At 42.2% G+C, this 18,553-nt stretch overlaps 1 long non-coding RNA gene across 4 annotated transcripts in view; it reads right to left on the reverse strand.

Moving 5' to 3' along the window:
* Positions 1 to 18,553, reverse strand: part of LOC141579463 (uncharacterized) — a 118,504-nt gene that overhangs the window by 76,418 nt on the left and 23,533 nt on the right. For all 4 annotated transcript variants that reach the window (XR_012510964.1, XR_012510962.1, XR_012510963.1 and 1 more), the window contains one exon: positions 5,095 to 5,218. This is a non-coding gene — a long non-coding RNA (uncharacterized LOC141579463). The remainder of the gene's footprint in view (positions 1 to 5,094; positions 5,219 to 18,553) is intronic.

An 18,553-nucleotide genomic window follows, 5' to 3' on the forward strand; every position in this document is an offset into this window, starting at 1 on the left:
TAGGGGTATTTCCAAGGTAATCACGGGCATGCAGCAAACTCCCCAGCTTCAATTACCTCATCTCAAAAGTGGGGCCAATAAAACTACCAAGCATAGTGCGTGATGATTATGGCCGACATCTGTTTACTAGGTAAGTGCCCGTGACAGCTGACACTGGATTAGGAATGAATATGATCAACGAGGCACAGTCAGCCTGGGTACATGCACCCTGCCTTCATGCCTTGGTGCAGGAGCGGAGTTTGTTTAGCTGAAATGAAAGCCCCCAGAGCAGCCCTGAAGGGAAAGCTCCCAGCTCTGCACGGCGAGGCGTGTTCCTTTCCTTCTCTGAGCTGATAACAGTTTGCAGTCGTCTGTTTTTACATTTATCCCTTTAGTACCTGCCTCCCCTCCGGAGTTTTTGCTTAAGCAGAACAGGTCCAGGTTTGTGTTGCTGCCTGCCGGATATTCTGGGCTGGGAGACAGGCGACTCCACGTCTGGCTCTGGTGCTGAACGGAGAGGGCAGAAAGCCCAGGGGCCCATGCTGAACAGAGGCCCCTGCACCCAAAATTATGGTCTGACTTTGGGCAAATTACACCGTCTTCTTTACCCTAAGATTCCTCATCTGTTCATGAAAATAACTGCCCATGGCACGTAGAGTTTCAAGGATTAAAGGAAATCACCAAATTCACAACCTATTCAAGGGGCTACCAGTACGTCCTCAACAGGCACATGCTACCTTTACGGCTGTAACACACGCTAAGCGGGGCGGAAGGACACAGTGAACACTGCTAAGTGCCTGTTAAGTGTTTCATGTGTGTTATAATACTGTTTAAAACTTACAACAAACCCAGGAAGAAACGAATATTATAATGCATATTTCACAGATTCACCAACAGTTTAATGGAGGTTACACTCTAGTCCAAGGTCCTTTGGTGAGGAAATGGCGATTTAAACCTGAATCTGAGCCCAGGCCTGGGCTACACCTCTCTCCAATCCACCTCACCACTTGCCTATGAAATCCACCTGTCCGATACACGTTTGTACAGGTCAGCTCTTAAATGCAAAGTGTGCCACCGTTTGTCAATGTTTGTTAATTACCATAAAGTGCTCTCAGAAACCGCTACAGAAAAGACAGGTTGACCCACATCCCTGCCAACAAAGAAGAGATATTCTGCCTTGCGTTCTCCTGTAATGTGCAGAAACCCTTCCCTACACCACCAAATTCAAATGTATGCTTCCTCCATGTTTATGTTTGCACACGGCTTATTAAAGTAGAAGGTACCTGCAGTAATTCCATCTCGTTTCCTTTGCAAGTTTCCAGATTATCCACAATCAGTCTGTGAATGAAAATACTACAATGTGAATTAAAATACTACAACCATGTCAGTAAACAAAGAATGCTGAAACCAAGTCATCAAGGCTGCCGCCACCCCCCAGTGCAGACAGACCTGAAGCCCAGCCTCTACAGCCACTCACAATGCTGCCCTCTGAACAGACTGAGAATAAGAAGACAGGATAATTGCCCTAGATAGCTAGGTGCTTGTCTAAAGAATGAATCCAGTGAGGTCAAATGATACATACAAAGGCACTAAATCCTTTAACTTGAGATGCCTGGATTTCTTTAGATAACAAGCAATCTTTTATTGTTCCAACTCCCTGGTCTTTGTTGTAAAGCTGCTATATAATCCTAGTTCCTCCCCTACTTCTTGGGAGCAGTCCCTCAGACAGATTTGAAGGCTGTCATCCCGCCTCGAGTCCTCCCGCCTAATAAAGTGTAACTCTAAACTTTCAGGCTACACATTTCTTTCAGTCGACAAGTCCCAGAATAGACACAACTCATCAATTCTGTAATGGAACACACTGGATCAGGAACCAAAAGCGTGTTCTAGTCCAGAAAAACTACGGGTCCCTCTTTCTTTCTGTCATTATACAATCCCACCAGAACTCATTAATTTGCTGTCTGCTCATCTGGCAACCAAACTCAGAGAAGAGTCAACTCAGCAGAGTACTCTACTCGGGAGAACACCCCGCAGCAGCAATGCAGGCTACCTGCCCTCCCGCACGCTCTGCCGACACCTAGTGTCCTCCGTGGAGACCAGGCCAACAGAGGTGTTCCCAACAGCTGCAAAGTCCCACAGATTAAATAAAAGCATTATATTTTCTACGATATGTTATGTATATTACCATCTCTGAAAACAGCTTTGCCAGAAGCCCAAATTTTCCACATTAATCTGCATAGGCAATTCCGGCCCCCAAGGGAAAACAAGTCTTATGATGATGCTAAGGCCTCCAAAGTCCTCTCCAGGACCATCAACCAAACTGCCTGCAGGCCTGCAGCTGCAGGCGGCTACATGTCTGTTTTTAAAGCAACCCCTTCCTGCCCTCGGGCACTACAAAGTCCCTCTAAGCCCTCCCATCTCAGGGTAAGAGCAGCCACTGCAGAAACTTGCAGGGCAGCACTGACAGGACTGGACACAGAGGATCAGAGCTAAACTAAGCCTTCTGATGACACGAGCTTGTCACTGTGTCATTTTACAGATGAAGGTATATATAGAGAGTTGGGGTGATCTTGCTCAAAGTCACACAGCTAATAAGTGGCAAAGTCTATAACTCAGCTCCACCCTCTGGCGTGACGCTCCAGCTGGGACACCCACAGGGTTCTCTCGTGCCTGCCTGACCAGTCCTTTCCTGTCACTCATAACCCACCACAGTGTCTGACCCTAGCCTTACTTTTCAGCCTCTTCTCCCTCTAGTTTCTCAGGAACAAGGCTGCTCGGGCCACTGTGTGACTTCCGGCTCCCCAAACCCTCAGTGCTCAGGGTGGTCTTGCCTGTGCAACCAGCACCCTGCTCAGAGGCTCTTCCTCGCCTGCAGGAGGACGTTTCCACTCTCCGCAGGGACACCCCCTCAGGGAAGCGCTCTTCTCCCCCTCAGCACGGCAGGTGTCCCAGGCCACATCCCGAGCTGCCCCATTAGGTCTGCCTGTGCCCAGGTCAGCTAGTTAGAGCAGCAGCCTCAAAGCCAGGGATTATGCCCGGGTCTCCCTGCAAACCTACTGCCCGCCTCAAAGCCCCCAGCCAGTAGGTCACCTGGAAGTCACAGCAAGTGCCCCACCCAATCCCGAAATCTCTTCATTTGCCAGCACCGCTGATGACTGGTCTCCAAAGTTTGGTCAGTTTCACACAAAACAGCAGCTTCCACTGAAGCTGAGGGTTTTCACTTCTGCTCCCCATCCTTAATGGAAAAGTCAAGGGAAACCAAAAGACCTTTTCTCAACCCTTTTCTGATGACACATTCCCACCCACAATACTCACATGCTCAAGAGTTTTGGGTCCACTTGATTTTGTTTCCCTTATGCTAAGTGGCTCAAAACACTGCAGGATGCTTTCTCTTTTGAGAGTATTTGTTTGTACTGAGTTTATTGACTTTAATCTCTTTTTGTCTCTCTCTTAAGTGTCCCTAGCAGTTGCCACTTCTTACTCCCTTCAGCAGCCTCCCTCCCATCATCTAGTCTAGGAAATCATCTGTGATGAGGGGCCCGGGGGCAGTCACAGAAAATGGAACAAAGGTACAGAGAGGCTACATAATTTGCCCGAGAAGATCAGCTTCAAACCCCAAAACTGTGTGTCACGTCCCTCTGTTTAACACTTATGCTAAACTAGTTAACTTTTTTTAGATTATGGTTATAAACAGATGAGGTATCAAAATACATAGAAGGACACACATCAACTCTAAGATGTTTATTAACTCCACTATTTTGTTTCTATTTATTTTATTTCTATTAAAAAATATTAGGAACCTCTGCAGTCAATATAACAAAATGTTAATGGGTGTTAAATCCAGAATATAGAGGCGTAAGTGTATCATTACTCATAATTATTTGTATGCTCACAAGACAAAATGATTTGAACGTCTCTCTCCCCTCCCCCTACTCGCTACTGGCTCTCACCTGAGCTCCCAGACCATACATTTAACAGCCTTTCACTTTATCCACAGCTGAACTCATCAGGGTTCCCCCAAAGCTCCCTCTGCAGCTTTCCCTGCTCAGAGCACAGCAGGACCATCATTTACCTCATTAATCCACCCAGAAACCTGGGCCTTACTCCATCCTACCTTCACAGACATCATTCATCTTTTCCTTTTTACCATCTAAACATGCCTAAAATCTGTTCGTTTTTTCCCGGTGACTGTCCCACTGACTGTACCACCGCTCAGGTAGAAGCCACCAACACTGCCCACCTGGACTCACGAGTCTCCCACGTGGCCTTCCAGCTGCTCTCCCCTACTTGAGACAAATTGGATTTTGTCACTCCCGTTCTTTTATGACTCTTTTCAAACCTAGTGTTCTTAGAAGAAACTCCAAGTTCTTCACATAGTGAAGGTGTTTGCCATGAAACTGTCAGCTCAGGGAGGGCAGGACCCCCCTCCTCCTTGGCCCTCCTCTTTCCCTAAGCAACGCCCTCTCCCTCGGCCCCGCCCTCTGGCACAGCGCTGGCTCAGGAGTACCTGCTGAGCTACACCAGCCTGTATTCTAACCCTGGTGTTCAATTCTTAGCAAATTGCTTCACTTATCCATACAAATCCAAGGTAGATTAGAAAGATTTTAGATGTTGAGCTAGACTATTGATTTGGGGATTTTGCACTAGCAACCTGCAAGTACATGTTCTAATGATTCTGTCTTCTTAAAACCACACCCAGATTTAAGGAGTTATTTGTGGAATGTCTTCGGAGTAATAGGGACTGTACTTTTACAGACTTTATGTTGTATAACATGAACAACCCGGACAGGGTCACAAATGGAACTGCCTCACAAGTGACATAAGACAGGTGAGAGGCACAAAGCAACAGGTCGCAAAGACGGTAAGAGCAAATTTGTTTTGCCAACCCCCCCAAAAATGCCTGAAAGAACCAAAAATTCTGAATTTTGAAAGTAAAAGATTATCATATAGTGAAATAAAATAAATAATCCTCTTCATCAGGGTTTCAAGATCTGACTCCAGATTTTTTAGCAGGCCATACTGAATCCTAGCACAGAAAAATCAGATGGACTAGTGGTGAGTAAGTTCCAGGAAAACGGCAGTAATTCCTCCACTTGTGTAAGGACATACACTCACCTGCCAAAGGTGAAAGTAGACTGCATTCTGGAGAAATTCGGAAGCTTCCAGGCTCCGCTTCTGGATGCCGAGGACACGGACAGCTTGGAAGCAAGCTTCTAACTCAGTCACCGGAATTCTTACACTGCAGGGGGAAAAGGAGGCCCTCAGTGGATAGCAGAGATGTTCCTGTAGTGTATCACATTCCGTGCCTCAGGGACTCAGTGCCCTGCAGCAGCCCGGCCCCAGGCGAGGACCCGAAGAGTGGCCCACCGAAGCAGGAGGTGCACTGTGCTTGAGAAATCCCATCCCCGATGGGGGCAAGAGGGGCTGGTGGGGTTGAGTGAACCTATAAATGCCCACAGAAATATGCCTGCATTCATTCAAGTGATACAAGCAACAGTAGCAGGCTATTTAACAAAATTTCAATTTTCAGTGGAAATTTTGCCATTCCTTTCCGCTTGTCCCCTGCACTCTGAAACAGGCTTAGGCTCTCTCACACCTGCAGCTCTGAAGCAATAGTTGTGAAGTCATTTTACTTTGCTGCAAGTGTCCTCGGTCCCCTTGTAACTGTGTCTGTCCTCTCTTAACACAGTCGGATATCTTCCTGGATCTCTACCTGAGTTCCTTTCTCCTCCTCCTCAGATCCTGAGATAAAGGACAAGTGAAGGCACATGACCAGAAAAGGCACTGTTGACTTGACCAAAATCCACAGTGACCCCCTAGGTGAGTGCTGCCCACCCCTTACATTCGATTTTCAAGGTTCTGCACAGGGTGACATCCAGTCCAGAGAGGTGGCCCAGGCCCATTGTAAGCTACGTGGCTTGGGCACGGGGACAGGTGCAGCAGCTGGTTCCGGGGTCAGGCCCCTCCCCACCTCTGCTCGCCTCTCTCCCGAGGCCCCGCTGCCAAGCACTCAGGCTCCGTGATCTTATGTCCTTCTCTTCTACTCTACTCCAAACCCTTTTCCTTTTCCTTTTTTCCCTAATTATCCCCAGCTGGAGTGATTTTTCAATCGCAGTATCTGAAAAAATTTCCTGCAGCCAAAAATGAGGTCTCAAGAAGTCAAAGCACATATGCTACTTCCTGAAGAGTGCCGCTGGCTAGGGGGACCCTCACCAACACTCACGTGGCATCAGACATGTTTCAGGGTCGGCCACCCCCAACAAGAGTGTGCTGTGACCCCTATGCCCGCACAGCATCTCTGCTCACAAAAATATACTTGGCCCACTTATCGGTTATTAAGAAGCAAAAATACAAAATTGCTCATGTTTCTTACTAAAATTATCTATGAAGCAGAAAAGGGAATTGTAATAGAAAAGAACAATTTTGACCCCATGTTAGGTCTGTTCCTTTGGCTTTAACCCTGTGCCCTGTTTTCTAGGCTCAGACTTGCTAGCTCTGCACCATTTGTAAAAGAAAGTTGCCTTTAGACTGAAATATCCAGGACAGCCTATTCTCCTGGCCGTGATCTTGAAGGATGCTAATTCATCTGCACTTATGTAGAGATGGCAAGTTTCAAATAGAGAATAACCTTTTTTTTTTTTTGGAGTTTTCACAGGGGCAACATGATTTGATCCGCATGGACAGCTGCAAGAACAGCGGATTCAAAGGACAAGCAATTCATACAGCAAGAAGTTTCCAACAACCAATCAAAACCCCGCCCCTTTTTAGTATAAAAGAAGACTCAATTCTGACTTGTGGAAGATGATTCTCCAGGACATCAGTCTGCCATCTTCTGGATCTGCCAGCTTTGCAAATAAAGTCACTATTCCTTGCTCCAACACCTCATCTCCCAGTTTATTGGCCTGTCATTTGGTGAGCAGAATGAGTTTGGACTCGGTAACAAAATGACTGCATTGGAGGTAGTATGTCTCCACTGTTTCCTCGTTTCCAATATGTAACATGCACATTACTTATGATCTAGTGCAAATAATTCATCAAAGACAACCACAAAAAGAAACTATACTCACCCAGCTATCAACACTGAACACCTGTCAATTTTATATGCTGTTTAAGAACACAACCGAAAAACCTAACATAGGGAGTTGATTCCACGGAAATAAAATTATTTCTACTCCTTCAAAACTTTTTCTTTTCTTTTCTATTTTATATTGTTTTGCTTATTGAAAAGAAAATAAAAGTCAGATCATTTTATTTCACGTATTTTTGTTATAGCTACATAGTTTAAATACTACAGAGACTTAAATTGCAATAAAAAATTGTTCATATATTAGTATAAAGATATATACACAATCAATGGGGATTAGGAATGGAGTGGACATTTACTAAAAATCCACTGCAATCCAGTCTTTTACAAGCATATCCTGGAATATAAGCTCTATTATCCAGGGGTCCTCACCCACATTCTCACTGCTGAGTCCCTTAGTAATCAACTACTAAGGCACCAGCATAGAACCATGTGATCTGTATTTTAGGAATAAATGAGGGAATTGATTCATTCAATTGTAAAACAAAAACCCTAAAATAAATACTGAACTTATTTACAGATAAAGAAAATTGGTCCCTCAAAAAGTAAAGTTTCTTCCTCAAGGTCACAAAGCTAATAAATGGTAAAGGCAAGATTTGAACTAATCTGCCTGATTCTAAAAACTAAGGTGGAAATCCCATTAGACTGGGGAGTGTCCATCTGCACAGCCTATCACCCTATCTTTGTTCAGATCTAGCCTTAGACAGCCTGAGACAGCACTCCATTCCTATGGAACTCGAGGGCAAACGATAACATTAAGGATTTTATATCCAGGAATTTCTTAGGTCTCATGTATATAAAGTGTCAGCAGGTCAGCAGAAAATCTCTGGGAACCATTAGTGGGTCCAGACCTTTTTGCTGATTAGAAACTCAATCTATCAGGACATAGTGACCTTCCCATGAGAGGCCACATGGACATAAACTAAAGGCAGCTGAACAATGAAAACTAGCAAGACCCTGGAACTCAAGCAAGAAGGATCCCTGCCATCCCCCACCCAGTTTCCTCTTCATCCACGTGGACACGAAGACAGAAGACCCGGGTTCTTGTCCAAGTTGCACTATCATGGATTCTCACCCATAAAAAGTTACAACACTATGCTGTCATAAGTCCTTTCCAACTCAAATATGATGACACCAATATCTCAGCAGAATATCTATGTCTCCACTTCCCCTCTTCTAATAGGAGAATATTTCTATGGACACAAAGCAGAAATCCAATTTAAAAAACCATGCACAAAGCCAGGTGAATTTCTGCTTAAGAGACTTTCCTCTCAAGCTCAGTGAATGAAAACTCAGAAAAAGTGGTCCTTCTCCTTCAGCAAACGGGAGGCATCCTGATTGTGTGTGTGTGTGTGTGTGTGTGTGTGTGTTTGTGTGTGTGTGTGTGTATAAATCAAATATAATCGTCTGGGTTGTGTACAGATTTTTTTAATGTCACTGTAATTTCATGGGGATGAGCCAACATTTAAAGTAATTTGAATCTAGTGTTCTCAGTCTCAGTCTCTTTTGGTGGAGGAGGTGAAAGGGGAGAGTAAAGGAGGAAAGAGGTAAATGAAACAAAGAAGTAAGAATACTGCTAGGGAAAGGCAAGACGTTAAATTTGTTCCTCATTGCATCACAACAAATTAGGGACTGGCTTTCCCCCGATGTCTTATCGAGCACTGAGTTGCAGAAGAAGAGGCGACAACCCATTTCTCACTGAGATTGTGGCTGTAGTGGCATCTTATAGACAAAAATCATTTACACTGATCAAACACTCTAGCAGCAGGCCGTAATTCTCCTGTTTTGAGAGACAAGAAAACAGGAGTTCAAAGAGGATGTATAACTTGACAAAAGTCAGAGGACCAGTAAACTAAAGAGGATGAATTCAAACTCAGATCTGAATGCAGAGTCTGCACTTCCCACTCCCAGGACTGGAAAATCCTTAACACACAGGCTCCCCTGCTCCCCTGCAGTGTTCCTGGCGCCAAGCATTTCCCATGGTAATGTTAGCCAGTTCTCACAGACACAGCGCTCTGTGCAGCCAATGACCTCCATTGGACCTTGATCATCTACCTGCCACGCCCACTAGGCTTCACCATACAGGCAGGAGAGCTGGCTTTCAAGTGCATACAAAGCCACGCCCGGTCTAACCTGGGCTCTTCTGCGGCTTCTCCAGCCTAAAGGCAGCCATGAAACTGCTCACAGTCTGTACATGAGCCACACTACCTCTCTCCATCTGTCTCCCCACCTATACTACTACTTAGCTATGACCATTTTGAGAATCTTGGAAACAAATTTTTAAAAACAGAAAAGAAAGGATTCTGGAACAAGTGCTTAATACTTACAATTTTAAATGACAAGTTACAAATTGAGTATTGACAAACCGAATCTTCCTTTCTAAATGTCAGTTTTAAGCATTTAAATATATAATAGCAAAAAATTCTCACAAAATTAACAAAAACATAAACAATACTCTGGAATAAATTCAAAAATAATGCCCATGTTCTAAATGGAGAAACTTCAGGACTATACTGAGTGTTAAAGTAAGATGTATGAATGTAGAGACATAAACATATTGCATGGAGGAAAGCAGTTTTGTAAAGATGTAAGTTCTCCTAAGAATAATTCAAAACTTACTAAAAACTCCCATGAAAATTCCAATCTGATTTTTTTAACTTGAACAAAATATTTTGGAACTCTTCAGGAATAATAAAGTCATAATAGTAGACAAGAAAATTTGGGATGGAAGAAAAGAATCAAAAAAAAAATCAGATTGCCAGTGATTAAATAAATTTTTACAATATGTAAGATATGGTGCTGGAGTAAGGAAGGGAGATTGACAGAAAGGAACCATGAGTTCAAAAAGAGACTCTAGTGTATGTAATTATTTTGTACAGATGGGATTTCAAATCAAAGAGAAAAGTATGAATTCAATAATTGTCCTGGGACAATCAGAATCACCTAGAAAGAATAAATTCTATTCCTGTCATAATGACCACAAGATAAATTGCACATAGTGATGTAAATATTAAAAAGTACTAATAACAGCAAATACAACCCTTTGCTCTTATTAACTCAACTTCTCCTCACTATAACAAGTACTATTATAATCACCACCTTAGAGATTAAAAAAACCTACAGAAGAGATTTATTCCATTATAAGGAAGTATTTCTAAGAATGTCAAAGATAAAACCCATAAGGAAGACATTTACTATCTTAAGAGTAGTTTGAGCCACAACAAGAATAAAAAACTTTCTGAACAAAATGAAAGGAAAGAAATGACAAGAAAAAGCTCTGTGATACATGTTGATGAAGTCACGAAGTAAATTTTCATAACATACAAAGAGCTGTCACAAAGCAACAAGAAGCTCCCTCACTTAAATGTGGGCAAAGGACAAAATGAATCATTCATTTTAAAAAAGTCAAAAGGCTAATGAGTGAAAAAAGCTCAAAATTTCACTGGTCATCAAATGCAAACTAAAACGATGAAAAAGCACTTTTGCTTATCATATTGGCGAATATTTTTAAGATATTCTAGTTAGTGTCCATCTGTGGGAGAACAAATCATGAGCGACTTTTTCAGAGGATGACATATCAATGGATATGTAAACTCTGAAAAACGTACATACACACTGACTCAACTCCACTTCTAGGAATCGTTTCCTTTAGAAAAAAAACAATCAGTCCAAACAGATGTATCCATCAGGGCATTTACACAGCACTGTTTACAAAGGTGGGAAGAAAAACTGAAGTGAAATCATATCCAGCGATAGAGAATTGGTTACATAAGTAATTGTGCATTTTTTCATTCCCCAATGGAGAAGGAATTTCTAGAGTCACTTGAAAGGAGTCTGTGATGAATGTAAATGTCACATCCAGGGACTAAATTTCCAGAAGCCTTAACTAAAGGAATATACATACAAGATCACAGGAATGTCTGTACAAGAAGGATGCAAGTCAAACATTCTTTCTGACAGTGGAAAGTGGAGAAAACTTAACTGTCCACCATTAAGACAATGTTACGGTAAATCAAGGCTAGCTGCGGGCGCTGAGGGAGCCGGCGTTTCGCCGTGGCCCAGGGCGTTGTCCACAGCACTCTCCCACCAAATGTGTCCGTGGACAAGAGACGACACCCGCACATCAGGAGACCCCTCCAATCTATCTGAAAGGACCGGGTGAGTCTGGAGTGGGAGGACGTCTATGATAAACCCCTGAGTGAATAAAGCGAGCTGCAGAAAAACATATAGTATGGTCTCATTTTTAAATAAATCATATATACACACACCTATACATTGATTTCTCATATGTGTATATATATGTATCTCATAGGCATAAAGTTCATGAAATATATATACCAAATTTTCAACAGCTTTTACTCTCAGGAAATAATGGGAAGGGAGTTAGGGGCCTTCCTGTACCACCACAGTTCTCTTTTCAGTATTTCAGTTAAGTATACTTGGAATTTAAAAGTTTATTTAAGTCCGAAGTAAAATGGACGATGCATTCCTTAAGACAGAATGCTACACTGGTCATTAAAAATCATGCCAGGGGAGATAGAATATTGTAGAAAAACATGTAATAAGCCGAATGGAAAATGGAGATCTCCGCACAGTAAACAGGGACAGAGTGCTCACTGGTTTTTATGACAGAGCTGTTACACACTGACGAAAAGAACAGAAAATAAATGTTAAATTGTTAATTATTATCTCTGAGTAGCGGGACCAGGATAGAATATTTTGCCCCTTTTTTCAGACTTATTATATTAAATGCAAATTATTTTTCATCTGAAAAAATCATTTTTAGGCGTGTAGTACCACGCATTGGGGAATAATACATGAATACTTACAGAAACAAGTAACTAGGAGACACCGCAGCAGCGCTACAAAATGTAGAACGGGCGATCCTGATTAACATCGTGCAGTTACATAAGGACCCACAAAGTGAGAGCACCTGCTGTAACAGGGCGTGGCCCCCTTCTATTTGTCATTTGTGTCTTCAGGTCTGAGGCAGTTCTGAGCACGGCCAGTGTCAGTGCTGGTGTCTGGATGGATGCTACTGGAGGTGAGGGCACCTGCAAGCGGAGAGGAAGAACAGAAACCATCCTCTGCCTTTTCTGTCTTGTTTCTTTGTTACTTTAAAAGAGAGGAATAAATAAGATAAACTGTGTATCTTCCCTACAGAAATTTCAGTAATGAAACCGTTTTTAAAGTCTTCACAGCTTATATTCTGCCTATAACTGTCTTTTCAACAAAGCATCATATTTATTAAATGTGAATTGACTCAGTTAATTAACTCCCTGTTGAAACATTCTAGTAAAGAACACGAAATGCCGTATGTAAAAGAACCACACCTGCAGTGACTAGCACAGCTGTCTTGACGGCAGTGCATTCAGCCCGCACCATCCTGTGGTCCTGAGCTCCTGATGCTGGTAAGAGAGCACGCTGCCGCCTCAGATGGAGAGATACTGTGAAAGAGTTTGAACTCTACAGTACTGACAAAACATAACTGACAAATCCCAGGCTCCTTTGAGGCTGTCATTTTCTGTTTCTGGCCTACACCCGTCAATGAGCAGAACCACCCCATTCCCGAGCCATGGGAATCATGTGGGAAGCAGTTTTGGAGAAATTTCCAGGTATAGAATGTAACAAACTATACATAGATCTCTGAAAAAAGAAAAGATGCAATATTCTGATTTTGGAAGAAACTCAAAATATTCTCCTAAGCCTTAGTAGCTGGAAAGGCTGGGCATCTCCTAAGCCACTTATTTATTTCACAGCCAGTGAGCATCTCCCACAAACCCTGTTTCCCTGTGTCTGCTGGGAGCCTCAGGCACACTGTTGCTGTCCATCTTATAAGTCACAGGGCAGACGCGTGTCTCTCATGCCTGCAACCCTCACACAGGCTTGCCTCCTAGCCTCACTGTCTGAACTTGGCCCCATTTTCTCACCTGTTTATTTGGTATCTGTTCTTCTGTAAGCTGCCTGAAATGCTTTTTGGAACATGTCAGAAGATTCAGTGGGTAGATAAATGGACAGATGGACAGGTGAGAGATGGGCAGACAGACAGAGAGACTCCAAGAAAAGGGGAACAAAGAAAATTTCCTATGCAGAACCCTCTTCTAGTCAGGGAAGAAAACCACCACGGAGAAGTGTGAAGAGGCAGGTGGCTTAGGACTGTTTCCTGGATTCCATGAAAAGTCACACCAAGAGAGAGGGTAGAACTATAAATAATGAAAGAAAAAAGCATGCATGCTTGAAAAATATATCTACAATATGTACTTTCTAAAGAATAGATTCAAATCAGCACGGCCCAATAACACAATCCTTGGGTATTTACAGAAGTGAGAATCCCATCTCCAAACCACAAGGCATCCCTTCGGAGCACTAAGTGTCTACACGGGACGGTCTTAAAGCCGTAATCACAAAAGCTATGCTATCCTGCCCTTACGAGGAATGAGCAGCTTTGCTCGGGCTGCCCACGCGCCATTTACACCCCACAGCACCTCTAAGGGGGAGGGACGCCTAGCTAGCCCGTCTTTGCAGGACAGCAAACAAGTCCAGGAGAAGTTAAGCTGACCTAACATTTCTCCATCTCTCAAGACTGGTCACTCCAGAGCAGGACTCGAACTCGGACCCACGTGTGTAATCACGTTACTACCGTGCTTTGCGTGCTTTTTGTGTGTATAATACATTTGTTTCTGGCATGAAAGGATATTTAATAAATGATCGGTTGTCCTGTCTATCTCATTAGCTCACAATCAATGTTTATATTGTTGAATTGTACTCTTTTTCCCTGGAGAAAGAATGGAACGAGCGGGTGTTAGAATGAGGTGGGGCTCCATTCTTTATCTGGTAACTCATCTCATCCAAGTCCCCAACCAGGGAGAAGGAGCAAATGTTCTCTTCATCTTTTAAGGAGAGGGCTCCACTGATGGTGACTTAACTCCAAAACCAAGTCTGGGGAAAGGGCACATTCAGCAACCAGAGCAGTATCACCTGTAGGAAGGCGAAAACAGCTCACGGGAGGGCTCAGGGGGTCAGCCTGATTTAATTTCAATCGATAAAACAGTAACACACTCTAAAAATACTAGCATGCAATCGATTGGCTCTTTCTGGACATCTAGCAATTTTCCACAGCCCACATGTAAAATGATCGTGAACCAGTGAAAGGTAGTGTCTACAGACAAGAAAAATCAATGCCACAGGTAGACTGAAACCCAGGCTGGAGGAAAGGAAGAGAAAGGGCATAGTAAAGAAGTGGGGAAAGGCTGGGGAAATAAAATCATCACAAGGACTCTCAAGCATCATCCAACAGTCATACAATCATTCGAGAGAGAGAGAGTTACTGAGGTCCTATTCTGTGCAAGATTGTAGAGCGGGTGAAGCAAGAGCGCAGCGACCATTGTGGCAGCAAGTGGCGGGGCTGAAATACACTTCTGATTCTGGTACCTTGCACACTTGTCCTCAGTATAAAGGCAAAAAACAAAAAGTAAAATAAAACTCTGTAAACTCAAAGCATTGTTGAAAAAAAAATTAAAGAAGACCTAAATAACTGGACAGACACACCACGCATATTCCTGGATCAGAAGTCAGAGCTCTTGGAATGGCAGTGCTCCTCAAAGCGATCCGTATATTCAACGTGGTCTCGATCACAATCCCTGCGGTCTCCTCTGCAGAAACTGACTAGCTGCTGCTACAATTCATATGGGAATTCAAGGGTCTCAGTAACCAAATCGTACTTGAAAAAGAAGAACAATTTAAGAGGACTTGTAATTCTCAATTTCAATCCTTACAACTGTATCTCCAGGTGAGATTAGAGGCCATTGTGAAGTTATTACTGTGTTTATCCTTATTTTCTAAATTCTCTGCAATGAATATAACTGTTACAATAAAAAGAATAAAAAGTAAAGTTTCTTTTATAATATACACACCGATTCACTCATTGGGAAAAAAATATTTTAACTATAAAGAGGTAAACAAATATCTAGTGAAAAAGGACTACTTAAAAACAAGAGTGTATTTACATTTTTCATTAATTGAAAACTGAGAAGCACAAACACATCAAGTTTCTAGGGAGACCGATGCAACAAATTAAGTTATTTTCAAAAATTCTAATTGAACAATGAAAACTCAAGAAAGGGAAAATTGTGATTGACACCCAAGTGCAAACACATGGAAAGCAAAGGCCTAGAAATCACAGTTCCTTTAACTCTGATACTAACACAATAGAAGAGGAAATTCCTCACTAAGGGGACAGTGGAATCCCATGCATAAGACAGCATACACAGTACAAACTGCACTAGAATCTGAGGTGATTTTCTTAGAAGAATTCCAAAGTTACAACATTGCTGAAAAACTGTAAAAACACTGACAGACAGAATAAAACACACAGTCATATATATTATATAGAAACATATGAAGTCTACTCCCATATTGCATAGAAATACAAACATATTTGTTCATTTATGGGCACTGAATATTTTATCCCAGGTAGAATATTTCAACTAAAACAAATAATCAATTATACACTACTCTTGTCAAATCTACTTGATAAGTTACTCTGCTATGTAACCATAATTTGTCTAAGATAGATCTAAAATTAGTGAAAAAGATCTTTGTATGGTTTCTTGAACTCTTCTCAAATTTCCAAACTTAATTTTAAAATAGATCTGAGCAGTATTTCTATATTAACTTTTCCCCCGTGAAATGAACAACACAGTCTGTTGTCAAAATTCTGTCCTTAGAATGATTCACAAGCACCGTATCCTAACAAAACTGCTGGACAGCAAGGCACTATCCAGACACTGTGACCAAACAAATGAAACACAAGGAAGACAGTGACCCTATTCTGGAGGGCTTACCGTATGTTTCAACACCGGGTATTTATTTGATTGGTTTGATTGGTTAGCAAAATAAAATCAATCAAGTACTTTCTGCTTTGAGCATTCAGTAAGTCATGACTCTGTTGTTAGTGTCATGAGAAGGAAAGACTTAAGCATGACTTGATTAGGTCAATTAGCAAAAGCCATCACTGGGGAGTGAGTAATAAAGAAGTTAACTGATAGCAATGCTTCTGCCTACAAGAGACCTAAAATAAACCTACACTGATCTCTTTAAGGAAATGAGGAGATGAAGCCCCAATGAGAAAAAAAAACTAACAAGAAATCAAAAAAGTAAAGACTTTTTCATTAACGGTTCCAGGAAGGAGTGGAGCATGGTGGTGAGGATCACAGATACTTGGGACAAACATGAGGGTCTGAAATCCCACAGCACTGGGTAGCTTTGACACTGATAAGTCAGTGAAATTTTCTGCATCCCAGTCTCCTATCCATAGACTGGGGACAAAAACAGCACCCGTCTCCTAGAACGGTCCTAATAATTAAGTTATTTTATATATAAAAGTTTAAATAAAATACATCAGATATTAAATATTACCACAAAAGCACAAGGAAAAAAGAAAACAGAGATAAATTGGAGTTCATCAAAATTAAAAACTTTGCTTCAAATGACACCATACAGAAAGTGAAAAAACAACACACAGGAGAAAATTTTTTCAAATCATTTATCTGATAAGGAATTTGTATCTATAAAAAAAAAAAGGGGGGGCCTCCTACAACTCAACAATAAAAAGGCAACTCAATTAAAAAATGAATAGAGTATCTGAAAAGTATTTTTCAAGGAAAATATACAAATGGCCAATAAGCACAAAGAAACGATGTTCAATATCATTAGCTGTAAGGGAAATCAAGTCAAAACCACTAGGAGAAACCGCTTCACACTCACTACAATAGGTTTTAATCAAAAAAAGAGTAACAAGCACTAATGAGGACACAGAAGATGCAGAGGTCGCAGCCGTTGCTGGTGAGGATGTAACACAGCCTGGCCACTTTGGAAAAACGCCTGGCAGGTCCTTAGAGAGTTGAACATTTGGTTTCTGAATGACCAGGCAATTTTGCTTCCTGAGCACACACGTAAGAGAACTGAAAACAAATGTTCATATAAAAACTCCTACAGGAATATTCACGGCGCCATTACTCATCACAGCCAAAAAGCAGAAACAACACAAATGTCTATCATGTGATGAATGGGTAAACAGAGGGGCCCAGCCATACAGTGGAATATTATTCACCAATAGCAAGGCATAGAGTACTGACCCAGGCCACAACTTGGACAAATATTGAAAACGTTACTCAGAGTGAAAGAAGCATCTACAATAGATGCTTCCACTTACATGAAGTAACTCGATTTACATGAAATTTCCAGCACAGGCAAATCCACAGAGAGAGAAAAGTGGCTTTCTGGGGCTGTGGGAGGATGGGGAAGTTGGGAATGTCTGCATATGCGTAAGGGGCTTCCTGTTGGGGGGATGAAAATTTTCTAAGATTGACTGGGATGAACAATTCTGGGCATAGAGTAAAAACCGCCGTACATTTTAATGGGTGAATTGTTATTAAAACTGGTAAGAAAAAAAGCACCTCCAGCCAGTTACCTTCCCATAGTAAATGCAAATTGCTAAATTTTATTACAGGAAGAAGAAACTGCCCTCAGCATGAAAGCAGGAGTTCAGCAAATGTGAGTTAACCGAAATTGGAAAAGAGCATTTCACTTGAAACAATTGATGAGTGTACACAAATTATTAAGACATGACAAGGAAAATCAGTTTGACATCACGAAGAAGCATTCTGCTTCAAATGCAGATCAAGGATTCGGCAAGCCCAGCTGCTACAAATGACCAGAGAAGAAACCTGATTCTTTAAACAAGCGCCAGAGCCAACAAGGAAATAATGGTGAGGAAAGCAGGCGGCCGAAAATCTGGAACAGTTTCCTACAAATACTTTCTCCACTGAAAATTCAAAAACAAAATGAAAGTGATGTGATGTTGTGTTGACCTCACGTGAATGGGCTTCCTCCGGTGCTCGACAGTTTTGTAACCCCGAATGAGAGACTCAGGAGAATCATCATGGCTCCTGGGAGTCACCAAATGACTGCCCACCAGCTCGCTGACCACCATCACATCTGCCAGGGTTGAATTGCAGAGAAGAGACCAACTTCTGAAAGGCACAGGAAATATAGACAAGGGAAGAAAAGACTGCAGTCAGTCCTGGGCAGAGGCCTTGTGAGCAGAGGCCAGAATTCTGCAGGTGAACATGAGTGGCCCTGGGGCAGAAAGGGACCACGGGGGAGCAGACCTCAATTCTCTTCTCTCTCTCCCTCGGGTAGGAGAGATAAAGTCTGCATCCTTCTCACCTGGAACTGTGGGTTCTGGCTGGCAGAAGTCTTACCAACATGGAATGAATTACTCAAGACTGTGGAAAAAGGAAAGAAAGCGAGAGGGATTAGGGAGCCAACTCCAAGAACCTCTGAAATGCTCCCATATTTATTGTGTATAATCAAAGGAAATAGTCTTTAACAGTTGTGTGATAGTAAGGAGGAACTTCGTGAAAGATGGGATGAGGCAGAGATTGTAGAATCCGCAATGAGTAAAAAGGCTTAGTTTACCTTTAGGGG

This window comes from Camelus bactrianus, chromosome 2 (assembly GCF_048773025.1).
Source record: "Camelus bactrianus isolate YW-2024 breed Bactrian camel chromosome 2, ASM4877302v1, whole genome shotgun sequence".
NCBI lineage: Eukaryota > Metazoa > Chordata > Mammalia > Artiodactyla > Camelidae > Camelus > Camelus bactrianus.